The sequence below is a fragment of the Diorhabda carinulata genome, chromosome 10 (assembly GCF_026250575.1).
Source record: "Diorhabda carinulata isolate Delta chromosome 10, icDioCari1.1, whole genome shotgun sequence".
Taxonomy (NCBI): Eukaryota; Metazoa; Arthropoda; class Insecta; order Coleoptera; family Chrysomelidae; genus Diorhabda; species Diorhabda carinulata.
The window spans coordinates 16,302,357-16,320,932 of NC_079469.1; the positions used below are offsets into that span (position 1 = coordinate 16,302,357).

General features: G+C 32.7%; 1 protein-coding gene across 1 annotated transcript in view; it reads left to right on the forward strand.

Moving 5' to 3' along the window:
* The first annotated feature begins 6,923 nt into the window (after positions 1–6,923).
* The window catches only part of LOC130898858 (octopamine receptor beta-2R), a 161,276-nt gene continuing 149,623 nt past the window's right edge, over positions 6,924–18,576 (forward strand). The window contains exon 1 of the mRNA XM_057808419.1: positions 6,924–7,187. The gene's annotated coding sequence lies outside the window, so the exon portion shown is untranslated. The remainder of the gene's footprint in view (positions 7,188–18,576) is intronic.

The window sequence follows — 18,576 nt, forward strand, 5'->3', positions numbered from 1 at the left end:
AGTATTAACCCCCCTATCCAAAACAAATCTTTCTTTGTGATTGACCCACTCATGAGTGTACTCAGGTATCGCTAGCCACTTGTATGAATTATGATTCCTGGAATGACGTGCTTTTTTTGATAAAAATGATGCATTTGCATACTTTTTCACAGAAACTCTTCTGCGTACGCGTCAATCTTCACGACTTTTCACATACAGATATATCAAGTCATCGACTTGATTGGAAAAAAATAGAGGATTATTATAAGGCACTAATTATAATATATAGAGGTTAGAATTATCTTCTATTCTCCGAAATAGACAAGTCGTCATTTAGTAGATTAGCTCACAGGAAATGTAAACACCAATTAAAAGTTCAAGGGCATTCATTTCTATAAATAATATTGTAGAAATTGTCTAATCCTCCGTAAATATATCATTACATGTTGTCATTAAACGTGTTCAGCGTATTTAAATAGTGTATAGCAGGTCTTCCTGTACTTATTAATTTTTGTTAGTATCTAAATTACCGACTAAACGGAAATATAATAATAAAAATAAGTTTTATAGTGATCTTGGGCACAATAAACTCATGAATTTTGAGTTTTCATTTTCAATTCTGACAGGAATAACCTCAGTCATTGTCGATGTGGAAGATTATTAATAAAACTGTTGTGAAAACAAAAACTTACCAAGACGAATCCTGAATCCTGATTTAAAAAACATCGAAGTAGGAAAACCGCAGGGTAGCAAAGTTGATCCAATGCTATATCTGTTCTTAACTTCCCTAAACTTGGATAGCTACTTTCGCTGATGACATGGTAGTTATGGCCGTGAGAGATACCCACGAAGAAGCTGCACACATCCATTGAACAAATTAGCAACTGGTCCAAGAGTCTTAGGTAGATGGAACTAGATCCATCCACCGAGCCAGGATTTCTTCTTCCTTCTAATGTCTTTCTTTCCCTGTACTACGCCCTGTATTGTGTTCTGTAGCAGTAGATATTTCACGTTGCGTAAGATGTGCCCTATGTAAGATGTTTTTCTTATCTTAATAATGGTGAACAGCTTTCTTTTGCGACCGATGCGTCTTAGTACTTCGTCGTTGGTGATACTGTCATCTTCAAGATGAATCTATAGAGTTACATCTCTACTGAAAGCCTTCCTCTCGATGTTTTTTGAGCACGAACAAGCAAGCGTTCGTTCGCTCGCTCTCACCAGAAGATTAATGATGCAGAATGCTCGCTCGCTCTTGTTCGCTCGTGCTCGCTTGTTTTGTGAACACGCACCTTTAATCGTAGATGCTCTGGTATCAAACTTGATGACTCATTTTCTGGAAACGGAGCTTGAAAGCGCAGATATTAAAAAAAGTATCTGAAGGTAAAAAAATGATTGAATTATCTTGATTTGGCATTATTATTCAGTTTAAAATTTTAATGAATCTCGATTTACAATTAGTTTGTCGTCAGCATAAAAATAATTAGATAGTTTCCACAAATATAAATCGCATGCAATGAAAATAAAATAAGATTTTGAAATGTTGCCAATATATTAATAACATCAAACGGTCCGAACCGCAAACATTTTTAACCCGAATTAAAATTCTGTTTACGACATTCGGAATCTATTAGAATATAGCGTTAAAAAATAAATTCATAAATTTTGATAGAAGTTAATCATTTGTTTCTAATTAAACTATGGGTAATGAAGTGTTCAATGTTCATTAAAGAAGTGATGAAACTAATGAAGTAGTAAATAAATCGATATGAATAACCGATGTTATTCAAAATATCGTTTAACAGAAATTTTATTGATTTTCTACTGACAGATTTATCGCTATAAAGCAATTAATATATGACACATTTCACAAAAATTGTAGATTTCTAATAATATCAATTGCAAAAGACAGTTATGTGGAGATCAATCAATAAATACGCACGGCACTCATACCAAATTAATAAATGAAAAATAATATTAAACTTCGGCGAACTAACAAACCGCCAGTCCACGTGGACTCATCATCTCCTCTGTTTACCAATTAAAACACGAATGCATTTCTTTTGGCCGAAACTTCGAAATATTCCTGTGAGGAAGTTTGCGATAAGCAGTGTCGTCGTTGAGAGAGAGTTTCCAAGTCCAAGTAGTTTAAGACTGCTTCCTATTTTACAATTCTTGATGAGGCTATTTCCTCGGTAAATGGGACATTCATCTTATTATTAGTATTTGACATTCTGCTTTCTGTACGAGTTTCGTAACATTTCTAATGGTAATTTTATGAAAACAAAGACAGTACCGCGAAATATATGAATGGTACACTAGTATACAGAGTGAGTTTTGTGTAAAAAACTCCTCTTATTATATTGCTGTCATATTTTCCCTATTTCTGCTGTTTCAAATAGATTAGGATCTTTTTTAATAATTTATATCCTAACCGAAATCCCACATCAAGATCCACTATCAGTAAATTAATAAAAAAGTTTAACGGAACTGGTGCAGTAGAAGATTTATCCAAATCATGGCGCGGAAAACTTACAACATCTGAAGACAAATCTTTAAATGTTTATGTCATGCTAAACATAAACAAAACATATCATTACTTGAAAAAATTGGTTCGTCTTGATTGTAACATTTTGCCATCAAACTCTTCACGTCTATCAAAATCGTCATCTGACAATTCTTGAACCAACGTTACTTTGTATGGATGGAATTTATTATCACGTAAAATTTTCATTACGGACGTTCCCGAAATATCAAGTTCATTGGATATTTGTCTAGTGCTCAAGTGTCATTTAAAGATTTATTTTGAGTTGATGCAGTTTTCCAGCGCTCTCATGTGGATAAATATTTTACCGAACCAGTTTCGTTGAATATTTTATTAATTTATTGACAGTAGATCTTGTTATGGGATTTCGGTTAGGATATAAATTATTAAAGATATTAGACGTTTCTTGTCGACTTCAACAATATCCGAGATAATTGAGGCGTTCCATAGATAAAACTCACTCTGTATAATGAAATAACTTTTTTATTTGTAATTTTTCACTTCCTTTCCTCTTGGGGCTAGATGAGTTTATGTAATCGTAATGTAGCAGTAAAATTATAAGGGTGGATCCACATTATTCAGTTCGTTCGCGGTCCGTTCTTGGTCTGATAAAATATTATTGAATTAAAAACTATGTGTGCAATCAAACTGTTACAAACAAGTTCGCGAAATAAATCCTCAAGCCGGCCCTGTCCGGCGATTATAGAATTCTGAAATTCAGAAGGTGGCAACCTTTGATGTACAATTTAAATACGAGGCATTCTAAAATTCGGCAAAGTCCCCGTTTTTGACATTGTTGTATTATATAACTTTTTATTATAGCAGCTTGTTTATTTACATTGTTTCTTTTGAACAATTTCTAGAAACGTTTATTTTCTAGAAGTTTTTAGAATTCTTCTGGAATATATAAGGAGTTTATGTTGCGCAGTTTAGTTAGTTTATAATTAAGAATTAATATTACGAATTCAACATTTTCAAATGTAAATGAATGTTTGGATTACTTTATAATAACAATGAATAATCAATAAATTCAATGAATATTTAATTGCAATCAATGATACTTACCTCGAACATACAACGAATTTTTCTCGCGGGGAAATCGCTCCGTGAAATTTTGTGTTTTTTTCAGTATTTTCCCCTCTGTTTTCCGTTGCAGTAAAGTTCAATTTCATGCGATTCTTTAACCGAGGATATCACAAGATTTTAAATACTTTAAGGTTAATTGTATTATAAATTATGAGACAAATACATCTGACGTCGATTATTGACTAAATTGTGGATGTAGTCAGATTGTGGATATGATTCTATTTCACCACTACAAAAAAATCTATTTTAATCCGAGTTTCCACGAAATTTACTACATTTGATTTAACTAATTTTTCTAAGGGAATTATGAAAGACCAATTAAGACTATTAAAAAACAATTTTATGAACAAAACATATAAAAAGTAGAGTTGAAAAGTTGTTAAAGAAACTCACCAGCGATTATAACTAATAATTCCGCCAGAAATTCATTAGGAGTTCTGCCTCTGGTAGGCGTAATGGATAAAGAAGTCGGATTGAAATCGGAACTGAGATTTGATTCAACTTTTCGAATAGAATGGGAGGTCGACAACAAATGAATTTCTTTTAGAGTTGGAAAGCGGCTATAAAATAGAAGTGACTACTGCATCACGATAATTAATTAACGGAATAGGACAAATATAAGACGATAAATCTAACAGACCGATTGGCATGTTGTACTACAATGTAATTTAGAATAAATTATGTCTGATGTTAAGACAATTTCAAGGACCAGTAAAGTTCGTTTTAGGTGTACGTCCACCAAGCATTTTTTTCCAGTTATTATGTGCTAAATACAATACAGTACAATCGCGATAACGTGAACAACTCAATATTGAATATTGAGAGGACGTAAATTTCAATTTTCAAGTCCAAACGTGTCCGATACCTCGCCAAACTTACGTATTTCGAAGCTTGCATAAGTTATATTCAGTGATTAATAAGAAGAATTCTGAATATCCCGAATATCCAAAAATGGAGCGAAAACTGTATAGATGGTTCTTAGCACAAAGGAAAAGAAATATACCTGTTTCCGGAGAAATTATTAAGCAAAAAGCATTGAAACTGAAAAGCGCTATGAAGATTAGAAATGAAATTTCAATGCGAGTGATGGCTGGTTGCAACGTTTCAAAACTCGATATGGAATTCGTTTCTTGAAAATAACAGACGAAAAGTTATAGTCTCAGCCCGAGTTTGTCGATCCATTCAAACAAAGGTTTATGCAGATAATTCAGGAATTTGATGTGAAATGAAAATAAGCTGTATGTCTGAGAAAACCTCTCCAGGTGTGCCAAGCAAAGGATTACCATTTTAGGTTGCACAAATTCATCAGGTCTGCATGAATTGACTCAATTGGTAATGAGAAAATCTAAAAATCCCAGATGTTTCAATAATTTTGTTAATCCCCTAATCTACACGCACACAAAAAACGCCTGGATGACTGGTGAGATATTTAAAAACTAGTTCTTTCAACAGTTTGTTTCTGAGGTGAGTACATACAACATTTTGTCCAATTCTAAGCATGATTTTACCGTCTTTTTTCAATTTTATCATTATTAAAAGGCCAAGGACTAGAAGAGAAGGCAGTGTCGCTTTTAGACAACGCTACCTCCCATCCACCTGCCGAAGAATTGAGAATTTTCGTTATGTTTATGCCCCCAAACATCACTACTCTGATTCAGCCAATGCATCGAAATATTCTTAGACTTACGAAACTTTATTATCGCTCTATTCTCAATATCAATGAGCCTATTGAAACTGCTCTAAAGAAATTGTCATTAAAATATGTAATGTCGAATTTAGCACCAGCATGACATAAATTAGATGCAGATATGATATCCAAGTGCTGGCGTTGAATGTTTTGAAGCAAAGATGGGAAAATAAGAGCCAAGTTTTTTGTTCTGGCGTTCATTTTTTTGTCTACCAATACACTGTCAATTTTAGATCGATATTTCTTCCCAAGAAATTGAAACCTGGAATATGGACACACTTTCCGACTACATCGAACAGAGTGATTAAGATAGAATATCAGATCAGACGTTGAAATTGTTTGTGTAGAACCAGAACCGTCAAATATTAGTCACCACGAAGCCTTAAATATTTCAGTGGAGTGGGATACTCAAAATGGTGTTAAAATAAACGACATCTTGGGCCATCTTGAAAAGTGTTTATGCCAAAACTAAGATCTCACAATATTTTCATTAGAATGTATTTTAGTTTTATCGGATAATAAATTTGTTTAGGAATTATGTTGTAGAGTTTGTATTTCAGTGACCTCCGGTAACACGAACCGCCTCTATTTTGTGAACCACCCTGGTTTTATTCTGTTCACGTTATCGCAATTGTAAATTGTATTGTATATATTTAAGAATTAACTACTGACCTTTGGTATTATACGTATTTTCTTTGTCCATCCGCGATTTTAAACAGTTTCAGTAATTATTAACTAACATCGTTAACAATCTGCATGATTACTTATGCACCTTAATCAACTGTGGTACTTTGTTTCACCACCGTATATTAATGAACCGGCAAGGGTTGTAATCCTCTTAATATATCAGATTATTTGGGTAGGATTTACTCAGTAACCTTCTCTCCCTTTCGGGCGACGACCGTGTAAAGGTTGCCGAAATAATATAAGCAGTCTTGACATATTATAAAATTGCTTTTCTTGAGCGAAACTGGAATTAATGTCTCAGTTTTATTATAGTATTCAAGAAAATAGTATATCGAACTTTTTATGTAATAATTGGAGTTAGATATCTCCAAGTTATATTTGAGAATTATTGAGGATTTAGAGTTATTAGAGTTGAAGCGCTTTTAAAATCAAACACCATGAGTTCAAAGGGTATATAGGATTATAATACGGTGTGAGTTGTATGTATGGAACTTTTGTGCACAAGGGTCTTGTGATACTACGGGTATTATGGTGGTATTTACATTGTTGTCAGATCTTTCCTTTTTCCGGAACAATAATGAACTTTTCGCTTTTCGGAATCGTTAAAAAATACTAGTTATATTTTATCTAATATTCGCTGTATCTATTTTCCACAAATTTAACCATATACTTGTGTGTCAGACTTTATTTACCGCTTGCCTAGAATAAGTAAAACACTGCATAGTGGAAAAAAATGGCAAAGCCACGTTTCCAAGTGGAATTAATTATATTGCGACACAAAAACGTAAACAATTCATCTAGAATTAGGAAACATCCAACTGCTCCCTGGAGATGTTATCCAAAACTTTTTGTAGTGTGTCCTTATCAGGTGCAAACTGCAGTTGCAGCAGGCCCTGATCAATGCCCTGCCGTCCGTCCAGCAACGGCACACTCGGATTTGTTGGTTGGAGGACGCGGCAAACTACGGCAGTCACTCTGCGCGCCTCGTTGTAGTAGGCACCGTCGGCACAGAAAATAATTGCCGCTCTGTTGACGCGTAGCGCGCTTTGCGATTGTCACAACACGCTGATATCACAATAACCGGATTCATAACTTTTGACGCTCTCAATTGTTTTGTTGGTGTTTTCTATCTTGTTTTTTTTTGTGCAGGAGTGATTGAACCTTTTTATCATACGAGTAGTTCGATAAACTACATTGTTGAAAAAGGTAAATAGCTATTATATGTTTAAAGCACGATTAAATTAGGGAAAAAATTGGAAATCGCTACCTCCAGTATATCGATGAGACGTTTTCCCAACGAGAAATTTATTTCTTGATGAAAAGAGTTTGAATTTTTTTAAATTAATAAATGAAAATTACCCAGCATACATTACCAAGCTACGTTTCATATCTATGCAAAACAATATGGAAAATAATTTTCGTTCACGCTATACAAGGCTCAAAGAAAACACTTTTGTTCATATTCGTGAAAAACCAGAAGAAAATTAACGTTAGAAATACGAGGATATAATAAAAGATTCTTATCCTACTATAGAACCAATCAAAATGTCGAAATATTTCATTACTCGACATATTCTCCTCTAATTGGATACAATTATTACAGCGAACCTGCAACGTCTCTAGACATTTCAAAAGAAAAATGTTTCTTTTTGCTCTGTAAACCAGACCTCCTGAATAAGGGAGGTGTTCTAGTAATTTAAACCTTAAATCGCGAATTTTTTTTATGGCAAACATGAGATTTGTGTGCAGGAGCGTTGTCCTACAAAATCAAAACACTTTTGGATAGCTTTCCGCCTCTTTTCTCTTCAATTTTTTTCCGAAATGTCGAATAGTAATGTTAAGTTATTGTTCTACCCTTATCCAAAAAAACAATCATGATTATTCCATGGCAATCCCAAAAAAGTGAAGCAAGAACTTTTCCAGCAGATTTTTGAGCTCGAAACTTCTTAGATCTAGCAGAACCAGAGTGTCTCAATTCCATCGATTGTTGCTTTGTTTCTGGATCGTAGAAATGTACCCAAGTCTCATCCATAGTAACAATTCGGCTTAAGAAGTCTACGTCGTTTTCAAATCGAGCACAGATCGAACCCGATGCTTCTACCCTTGCACGCTTTTGGTCAACATTCAAACCTTCGGGGATCCATTTTGCAGCGTGAACGCGTTCGTATGGAATATTCAGGGCCTCAGATCAGATCCGTTTTAACCCAATTCGACGGTCTGATAAAATAATGTCATGAACTGCATCGATATTTTCGAGGACTGACACAGAAACTGGCCTTTCCGATCGGTCATCATCTTCACGTACTTGATGATGGCTCGATACTTCAATTTTTCGATTTTCACAATTTCGGTGGACATCTTTTTTCTCTTACACTTTACACTTACACTTCTAATAATTTATTGTAACGCAATATTTTGTTTATGTATGGAACTGGTCTAGGCTAACTAGATATCAATACATCCTCGTAACAACGATTAAAAACAAATTTTAGTATAGTACTAGTCTGTAGTAATTCGATTCCAAAAAAATATTCATTCGTTTAACATGATATTTGATAGACATATATATATATTGATATCATTAAATATATGAATTTTCCGTTATTCTTATCACTTCTACTCACTATTATACATTTGTATGCATTTTCAGTGTCAATAGTTTTTATAATATTATTGCTAGTATAAATGTTTTATTGAACCTTTCTCCTGTTCCTTTTATATCTTGTCAAACGAATTCAATCGAATTAAACTCGCAATGATAGGGGAATGCTGGTCCTCTCCTGGGAAATATTGATATTCCAATATCAATAATTCCGTTCTAAGAAAGGAAAAGTGAAACCGGTTATTTATTTTCCCGTGAAGCCTATTTCGGATGTCGGTTTTGCCCCTGGTACTTGTTAGTACTTAGTAAGATGCATTTTTTGTAACTATAACTAAAAAAGGTGACGAGTTTGTTCACAATCTTTTTCCGGTATCACCAAAATTTTTTCAGAATAACATATATGTTAGTTATTTTCGTACTTTATTCACCAACAACCATCCCTCTTTCCCTTATTGCAGACTATTATTTGGTGAAAACATTCGTCGATGAATCTTCTTGATTCCAAGTCGGTAATTATTTAGAAACAAACAAACACACTTCAAAAATTTTGTCGCGCATAAAGGGTTGTTCTTTAGTGCTCCGAAAGTACTTTAAGGGTGGGAGAGACACATATTTTCCGTCATGACAATCTTATGCATATTAAAAGTCAATAATTATCCAATCATATCGGAATACGCGGTCATCTAGACCAATAACGCAGGTTAGGTTAAGTTAGGTTAGGTTAAGTTTGGTTAGGTTAAGTTAGGATAGGTTAGGTTAGGTTAGGTGCATCAAATTATTTTGTAATTGTTGATAATTCATGTAACAAATAAAATAATTTTTTATTGATGTATAAACAAATCATGAAAGAGTAAACTGAAATTATGTTGGAAATGTTTAAAAAATATTATCCCCACCTTAACATAACTTATTTTATCCCCTAAAAGAATCTGAATTGCAGCGAAAAATTCGAAATAATTACCTTCAAATCTTCTTCAAAATATGTTTAACATTAACGGCTAACATTTAAAATACTTTAACTTTTTGTGATAGAAAAAAAACAGAAACCCAAAAGATTAACATTTTAGGTTATTATATTGAAATATAGGGTGGTGCGTTATTTATGGCCACGAGTTTATATATTTTTTGACACATTTTTCGAGAATTTTTGCTGGTTTTCCAGAATTATTCTTAGATTCTTCAATTTCTCCGTGAATTTTTTTTTTTCAATATTATCTAAATCAAATCACTTATTATATTTGTAAGTCTTGAAATTTACTTTAGTGTCTTCCTTTTCAGAACGCAATATCGAATAAGGAACACCTGGTTATATCCATTTTACAATAAAAGTCTCGCGATACTTCGAGAAACACTACTTACGAGAAAACGACTGAAATTTAGAGAAAACAAGTTTCACAACAATCAAAAGTCCAAAATTGAGTTTCGAATCGATAATGTAAACAGACATAAAATTTGAGATTTCAGTAGCGTTTTGATATGGTTCACTTAGAAGATTATTTTTCTTGCTGATATTTTCGCAATTTTCAAACAAATTGTTACAAATTTTAGATCAAAATTGAAAATTACAGATATATCTTGTCCAAAACTTCATTTCGTTTCACAGAGATAAATAATTTGGGCACCAAAATATAGAACACAGGTGTCGCCAAAACTTATTTCGTCCAAGATGTCAATTTTCTACGAGTAAACATTATTTTGCAAGATTTTCATTTTTCCAGAACGGTCGAAATAGTTTAATCACGAGATCTAACATATTAAAAGCTCTCAGGATGTCTGGAAACCTCCATTAAAACATATTTCTTAGTCCAAAATATATCATCGTTTACCTATAAATTTGAAATTTATTCACAATCAGAATACGATTAATTGTCATTCATTAATATGCTTAATCCTTGGTTCGTAACGCCATTAGTCGCGCTGCATCTGGGGGATGTGTTAGGTTCAAATAAAATTGAATCAGCAGCAATCGATTATACGGTTCTTTTTAAACGAGCCAAATCCAACAAAAGTAAATGGTCGCCGGTTTTTTCTAAATAACGTAGAAAGGTCAATTCTTAATGATAAACCAATATTTGTTTGCCAGAAGTTTTCGAAAACATAAGGGACACCAATCGAATCATTCTTCGCCACGACAATGCGACTCCTCACACATCAATTCAAACAAAAACGTTTTGGAATAGTCAAAATATCGAATTGATGGATCCTTCGCCATACAGTTCACGTTTGGCACCCAAAGATTTTTTCTTATTTCTGCAGATTAAAAATAAGATGCGAATACTCTGAAGAAGCGGTTGATGCGATCACATGTTTTGGAGATACCCTTTTGGAGATTGGTTCAAACGCAAGCAATTGCGCCATTACGACAAACTGTTTGGAAACTCTTAAAATTATTTTCTGTTGAAGATTCATTCCCAGAAATCCTCTTGCCGCGCATACCAGATTAGTTACTAGTTTATTATTTAGTTTTTCTAAGGCTAACTACCTTGAAATCCGCCTAGACGCAGTAAAAATCCGAACATGTTAGGAAAAATTACATTTAACTACTTTGAATGATCTTACCAAAGTATGAAAAACATTTTCTTAGAAATTACGATTAATTCAAGCACTTGAATAAAATAATAATATATATTTCATAATATACTTTGATAATGTCTTTTGTGAATTGATTCTAGTCTAATGAAAAGATTGAATTGGAATTTTCTTATGTTTTTTGTGAGTATTTTCATTCTCTAGCTAGTATTATCAAGATTATCTTGTTTTTCGTCCACAATTCAGAACGTTCAATTTGGTTGAATTGCCTCGTGCAATACGTATAGTAATTCTACCGAATGATAATTTTAACATTACTAAAGTAACCCATATTTGAAAATGAGTCAATCCCGAGATTTTTCATTGGATACAGTAGTCGAGAATGTACAAAGTCTGGGCTACATAAAACAGTAAAAACCTGCGAGGAAATGTCTATTAAATGAATCAGTTTCCACTTAAATGAAAGATTGATTTTTTGAAACGCGAAATAGTAAAATATGATATAACAAATGCAAGATAAACGTATGAGGAGGTTTGATAGATTAATGTATCCATCACATGGTAATATCTTTTTAACAGTACGTAACACAATAAATTCAAAAAGAAATTGTAAAGTGCCGTTTGGCTTGTTGAGTTTTCCTTTAAACATTTTGAATATTTCTTTGTTCACGTATTGTGGTACAGTAGTCATTTCTGATCCATTCTAACATTCGAGTTTTTGAAGAAATTAATTTGTTATTGACCTCCGTTCGATTAATTCAATGAAACCTCGAAATTGAATCGTAATTCTTCCTCTACTCACCTACACTTCAAATCAAAATTAATTTTAGTAAATTTGTGGTGATTTTATTCTTTATATTCGCTGTACTACAGCTGCCAGGCGTACACCAAAAACAAACAAATTCAACTCAACTCCAATAATTGGGAATCCAGTTGAGGGCTGCAACAATCCAGGATTTCCATAGATAAATTCAAGTCTTATCTTCAATTGAGTTCATAAGGTGATTGCAGCTTTTCCACCTTTTTTTATTAATATGTAACTTGGTTCGTTAAAAAGTTGGTGACGTCCAATTTAATATTAATTCTTCGCTACATCTGAGTACAAGTTATTTAAATAATTTAACTGAGGCCGAATACCACTTCCTGAGGAAGAGTCTCGTACCTTGGTATTAAGATTATAATTGATTATTATTTTATATATTATGATTGACTCATAATCCTATTTTTATTAAACCACACAGAGAGAAGATAAATCGTATGCTAATATTAAATTTTCGTGTCCAACTATAACTTTGTATCCAGTGAAACTTCTAAACTAATCTATGAAGAAGCGAAAAAATTGATATAAAACAGTAAATTATAATAAAAAATACCTCACAATTGGAAACAAAAAGTATTGCAACAAGGGCTTATTAAAATAACAGGACATGGTTAGAGCAATTTCATCAAATATGAAATAATCAGTGATTCACTCAAAAATTGTATCAATTTAATCACGTACAGTCAAAATCTCGACTGACTGTCACCAAATAATCAAAGAAATAACGACAGTACATCAGATATTTATCACAATAATTTTATCTTCATTTTAAATATCAAAGATTTGAAATAATATCGTAAAGAATCCCAACTAGAGCAAAAGCAATTTATTTCGACTATAATAACCTCTTCACTCGACTTATTTTGCAAAACATCACTCGAGTTGAATGGATTATCTTTGGAAAACAATTTTAAAGAAAGGAATAAAAGTGAACAGGAAACTCTTTTTGAAATCCTTGAAAGTATAGGGACTCCAACTTAACTTATGTCTATTATTAAGTTTTCTTTATGCAAAATAAAGTGAAAAAAAAAGCAATTCTCGATAAAAATGAAATCAATTATTACTCAGCTAAAACTTTTCTGAGTTTTCCTGGATATTTTTGAAAATTTTCTTGTTTTATCATTCATGAACGTACTTAACGTGGTCTTGTCTTGTTGGATTTTTGCATATCTTATATTGGTACAATTAAATATTTATTTCAATAATTTAAGCGACATTTAAGTGATGTAGTTCCATGTAGTCTCCATCCCTAAAGATCAGGAATCACACATATTTCGGATAGAAAGGGCGAGACAAATTAATTCCAAATTTTTGTACTGAATTGCGAGGTAAATATCCATCTCCACCGTTGGTTAATTAACTACTAGACTAGGATTATAGTAAAACTTCAGCTTCAATTCACACCAGAACAGAGTTGGATTCTATTTACTCAATTTCTGTAGGGGAAGCTTCATTTCCAAAGTTCTGTACTTAACCTGATGTTTGTATCACATTCACAAATATTTCTTTCTGCATGTTTGGTCGATTTTAGTAATCTAATTTTGATGATCTGCGAAGAAAAGAAAAATAGAAAAAAATGGAAATGATAGAAAAATATTTTGTTTTTGACACATGTCATGAGCATAGACGCGCCCCGGCGGCACTTTTAGAGCGCTCTATGAACCACAAGAATGAGTAAAATTCAAAAAATCCACATATAAAATTAATCCTCAAAGAACGATTTAAAAGATTGTTCTGAGGTAATTTTATTGAAAAATCGAAAAATAAAAAGTTATTGAATGAAAAAAGAAATTGTTGACAAAAGTTTTGCACTTTTTAATTTCGAGGTTAATGGCAAAAATATAGTCTTAGACAAAATTGAAGACAAACCGATTTGCCACAATTTATTTCTTCACGAATTTTTTGTATCGTCAAAAATAGCTTATCATCCCTTTATTTGAGATGGCAGCCGAGGGACAAGGAGTGGAACCCCACAAACCTGAGGTTAAGTTTTTCTTGACCCCCCCCAAACATCGCTAAAATAAAATTGCGTCCTCGGAAAAACGCAAGGTGAGGGTACTAAAATTGTAACATAAAAAAAATCATTTGATACAGTTTTTTGACCAAGAGATTGTTTCCACTATTTGACATATTCACATCAGTGTTGCCATATCATATTGAATTTTGAATTCTATGAGTTTAAAAACTTTTGAAAGCTTCAATAATATCAAAAACCATCGGACATCTTAATTAATTATTTCCCAGATGATGAATACATAAGTTATTCGAAAGCTCGGAAAATATATTAAAGTTAGTCCACTTTGGTGTTTCCTTGCCACGTTCCCAATAAAAAACTACTTATATATACATATATGTGTGTATATATATACCAAGTTTTATTTCTTCTTTACATTTTTCAATGGAATGATGAAGACTTGTAAAAGTGCCATTAACAATAAGAAATTATTTTAAAATTACGATTTTATGTAAATGAATATTGAAAATAACATCACAAATCTTGAAAAGAATAAAAATTAACGTTTTTCTTGTCCGGTTGTTCGTGACTGAATATATAATAAGTACTCGAATCGTGATCAAATGTCGTAATTCCATCTATATCCCATAATATATAACTAGTAAGGATTTTCCAATCAATGTATACCGTAGGGCTCAATTTAACTCCGATTCGATAACTCCGTCGTTTAAGCCTTCCCATTATCTGCGATTTTTGAATTCTGCGATAACTGATGCAATAGAACGTATTTAATCTCATTCGAACCAAAAATGTTTATTTGATTAAGCTCAATATCTCTTATGAAGATAATAATGTTAGAAATATATGGGATATAGATAATTGTTAGATAATTTTAGTTGAATTATGAAATTATGAAATTTTTTGTTGAAAAATATATAGATTCATATTTTTGGCATTTATAGTATTATATTTTATACCTCGTTTCTTAAATGATTTGGAGAGTAATTACAGTATAAAACTCTGATGTGAATTATAGAATGCCTACAAGCTCGATCACTTTTGAAATTTCGATTCTGAAATAGTCGTAGGTCTAATCAAACTATTGTCCGTCTGTATGGAACAACGATATATTCCCTATAGAAAGCTTGTAGGGTTTTCTGAATTTAATTCCTGTATAGCTGTAGATGTTCCGAAACGAAAGAAATTTTCGGAAAAAATTAGATTTCTTTATCAGACATTTTTGAAAATGAGAAAGAAAGAGGAATGCTTTATTGTCAAAAAAAATTGTTACAATTTGTAGATAAAAACAAACATAAAAATACCTGAATGAAGATGCAAATAAACTAAAATTTCAATATACAGAGAAAAAACCCGATGAGTAACAAAATTAGAGGTTATAAGTGATAATTAGTGCATAGCAAAATTAAACCAGTATGCAGCATGGCCGGAATTAAATATTATTATTAAAATAGAAAAAGTATAGAAGGCACTTTTCAGTAAATATGCCCTCAAATTATTGCGGAATGCGAGAAAAAATGATATCGGTTTGATTCCAATTGGCAAATGATTGTGCATTTTTTTCCATTGTAAAATATTCAGCCATCAACTAATTCTGAACGTGGAGTAGGTAGGTAAAGATCGGGCTCCGCGTTCCTGAGTGGATATGTAATTCAACAACATCAACGGTGGTGTTATTTAAGAAAAAAAAAAGCTGCAATGCATTTTTTTATGATAAAACTTTGGCTTTAGATAAAGGGAATGTATAAAAGACTACAAGCATGGTTAGGATGCTGAGGATCAAGACGAAGATATTTAGAAAACCAACAATTGTAGTTGATATATTTGCAATGGATGACATTACAACTTAAACGCAGAAAAAACTGTACTTCAACACACTATTAGACACTATAAAATGAGAAGCAGATACCTTTTTAATTGAAGGTTTCAGTGGTCATGTAAAAAAAATTATAATAGACGAAGAATATTGGAAATTTACCTGGAAAATCAATAATAACCAATACTAGATTACACCATGAGGTTAAACAAATATATAACTGGGGAAAATCCAAAAGCAAAAATTCGTTCTATTCATTAAGTTTCTTTCGAGAGTGATAAATCATTTCAATATTTTGCAACTTCTTCATACCAATTTTATGGAACGATTTTTCTTCAAGTTTCCGTTCCATCGACAACTTACTCATTTAATCGATTCATCTTTTCTTGGACCATTTCAACGCAGCTATCAGTTTCTGGGAACCAGATATTGAGAAAACTATTACTGATCTATAACTGTACAGTAATAACTGATAAATAATTACATAATACAGAATAACATAACCAAATAGACTATATACTCTAGTGTTGTCTGGAAAGTTTCCGACCTAAAAGGAAACAAGGAATTTTTTCCATAACAAAATTCAAACTTTTCTAAATAATAAGTGTACTGTCGGACGTTCACGTTTCGTATGCAATAATTTCATCGTTTGATGAGAATTTCTCTCCTGCAAATTAAATCTGGTACATTGAAAGTGCAATTCACGAACTTTAGCAGTGTCTTCTTCTAATTTCTTCGCTTATTTGGGACTGCTATTGTTTTCGTTTCGTTTTAGAAAAGAAAAGTTGTGTTTTATCAAAATAGAGCAAACGCGGCACCCAACGCATGGATAGCTAACATATACATTAGTCTACGGACATGCCTACGTCCTGGTCGTCAGGACACAAACTCTTCGACCACGTCGTACTGATGTATTGCAATGATTGTTATGTAGGTGGTCATGCTTGCGACCAGCGATCGCTACTGATTTTGAAAACGTTTCTATGAACGTTTTTGGAACGCCTCAACGAAAACGCTTTCCACAGTTTTTATCGGTGAAACTTTCTTTGCGTTAACTGGATAAATACTTTATTATCTTTTCCTTCGCTCTTTCCGTGAATACCTAGAGACAATAATTGCCAACAGTACATTATCTTCTAAGGTTTCATCGTGGAGGGTTGAGAATTTGAGGTTGTATGTATTTTCTAATGCTGTATCATAAAAAAATAGAAATAGAATTCATATATTAGATGATTTCCGTCGTTCCCAATATATTATTTATCTTGCTGGCGGGCTAGCAATATATCAGTTTTGGTAATCGTATCATCAGTTACATCAAACATTTCTCTCAATTTTTTTATTTATCTGCCTTTTAACATCTATTCCTGAACATAGACCTACCCTTTTATTTTATTTTCGTCTTTGTCTTTAGCTTTTTGATACCACTTACGACTCGCTGTATGTATGATATCGGCCATTCGTCTTTTGGGAGCCGCCCTCCTTTTATACCATCTCGGATATAAGCTTGTTACAAATAGAAGGAATAGTTCTCGACCTTGATTTATTGGCGACATTATGACCATATTTCGAGCAGGATATTATAACAAAAATGACCATTTCATCTTATAACATGTTTACAGGAAAACCGTATAGTAAATATTTTGATGATTATTGTCGTGTCATCTAATATGTCCTCAATCTGAAGATGTCGTGACTAATTAGTATAGATTCAGAAATATATTTGCGCATATGTATGAGTGAGTCGTTATGCTCGATAGATTTTTATAAAAACTGAAAACCTTGAGCGGTATGGAGCTTTCTCTAAATTTTTTTGGTAAGAGGATGCGCTTATACAAATAAAAAAAGGGCTAGACATGGATCAACATCATCATTTCCGACTGAAAAATTTTGAAGAGCTCAAGTCAAACGTTGCCGAAGCAACATGACTGACCAGCAGCGTTTGGAATGGAGACAACCAGAAATATAAACGAAAATGGTACTGGATCACCTTAAGATTGAGGTTAGAAAGATATGAATATGATATTTGCAATTGCAAATGGAAAAGCTCCTGGGCCTGGTAGTTTTCCTATAGAATTGTTAAAAACCAATTCTCTTAGATTACTAACTAAGCTGTCTAACGCTATCGATCACAAAGGCGTAATTCCAACGGATTAGTTGAAAGATCACCGCACGATAAGTTTGATGAGTCATGCATTGAAAATATTCCTGCGAATTATACATCAAAAAATAAACCCCAAAATAGAGGAACCCATTTGCAGTACTCAATTTGGCTTTCGAAAAGGACTAGGAACTAAAGAGGGTTTGTTCAGCATTCTTGGTCTTGGTGCAGATGCGTAGAGATGTCAATCGTAACGTATATTTATGCTTTATGGAATTTGACAAGGCATTCGACGAGGTACGTCATCATAAACTAATAAATATCCTACAGGTAACTGGAATTGATAGCAAAGATATTGATTTTATGGCGAATCTTTACTGGAATCGAAAAGCAAATTTACGACTCAAAGATAAATTAACTCCAGATATCAACATCAGGAGAGGTGTCAGACAAAGTTGTATACTGTTCACCACTACTTTTCAATTTATACTCGGAACATATATTCCGAGAGGTCTTCGGTGAAGATGTTGCAGAAGGTATCAAAATAAATGATAATGTCCTCGTAGCTAATTCGATGGAAGGTTTACAAACGTTATTAGGTCAAATGGTTGAGAAATTTCGGGAGTATGGAATAAAACTTAATACCAAAAAGACTAAGTACATGATCATTAGCAAAAATCTAGTAAAAGATGGTGACTTTATTGTTAAAAACGAACGGAAAAGATCAACTATTTGGGAACAAATATTAATGACAAATG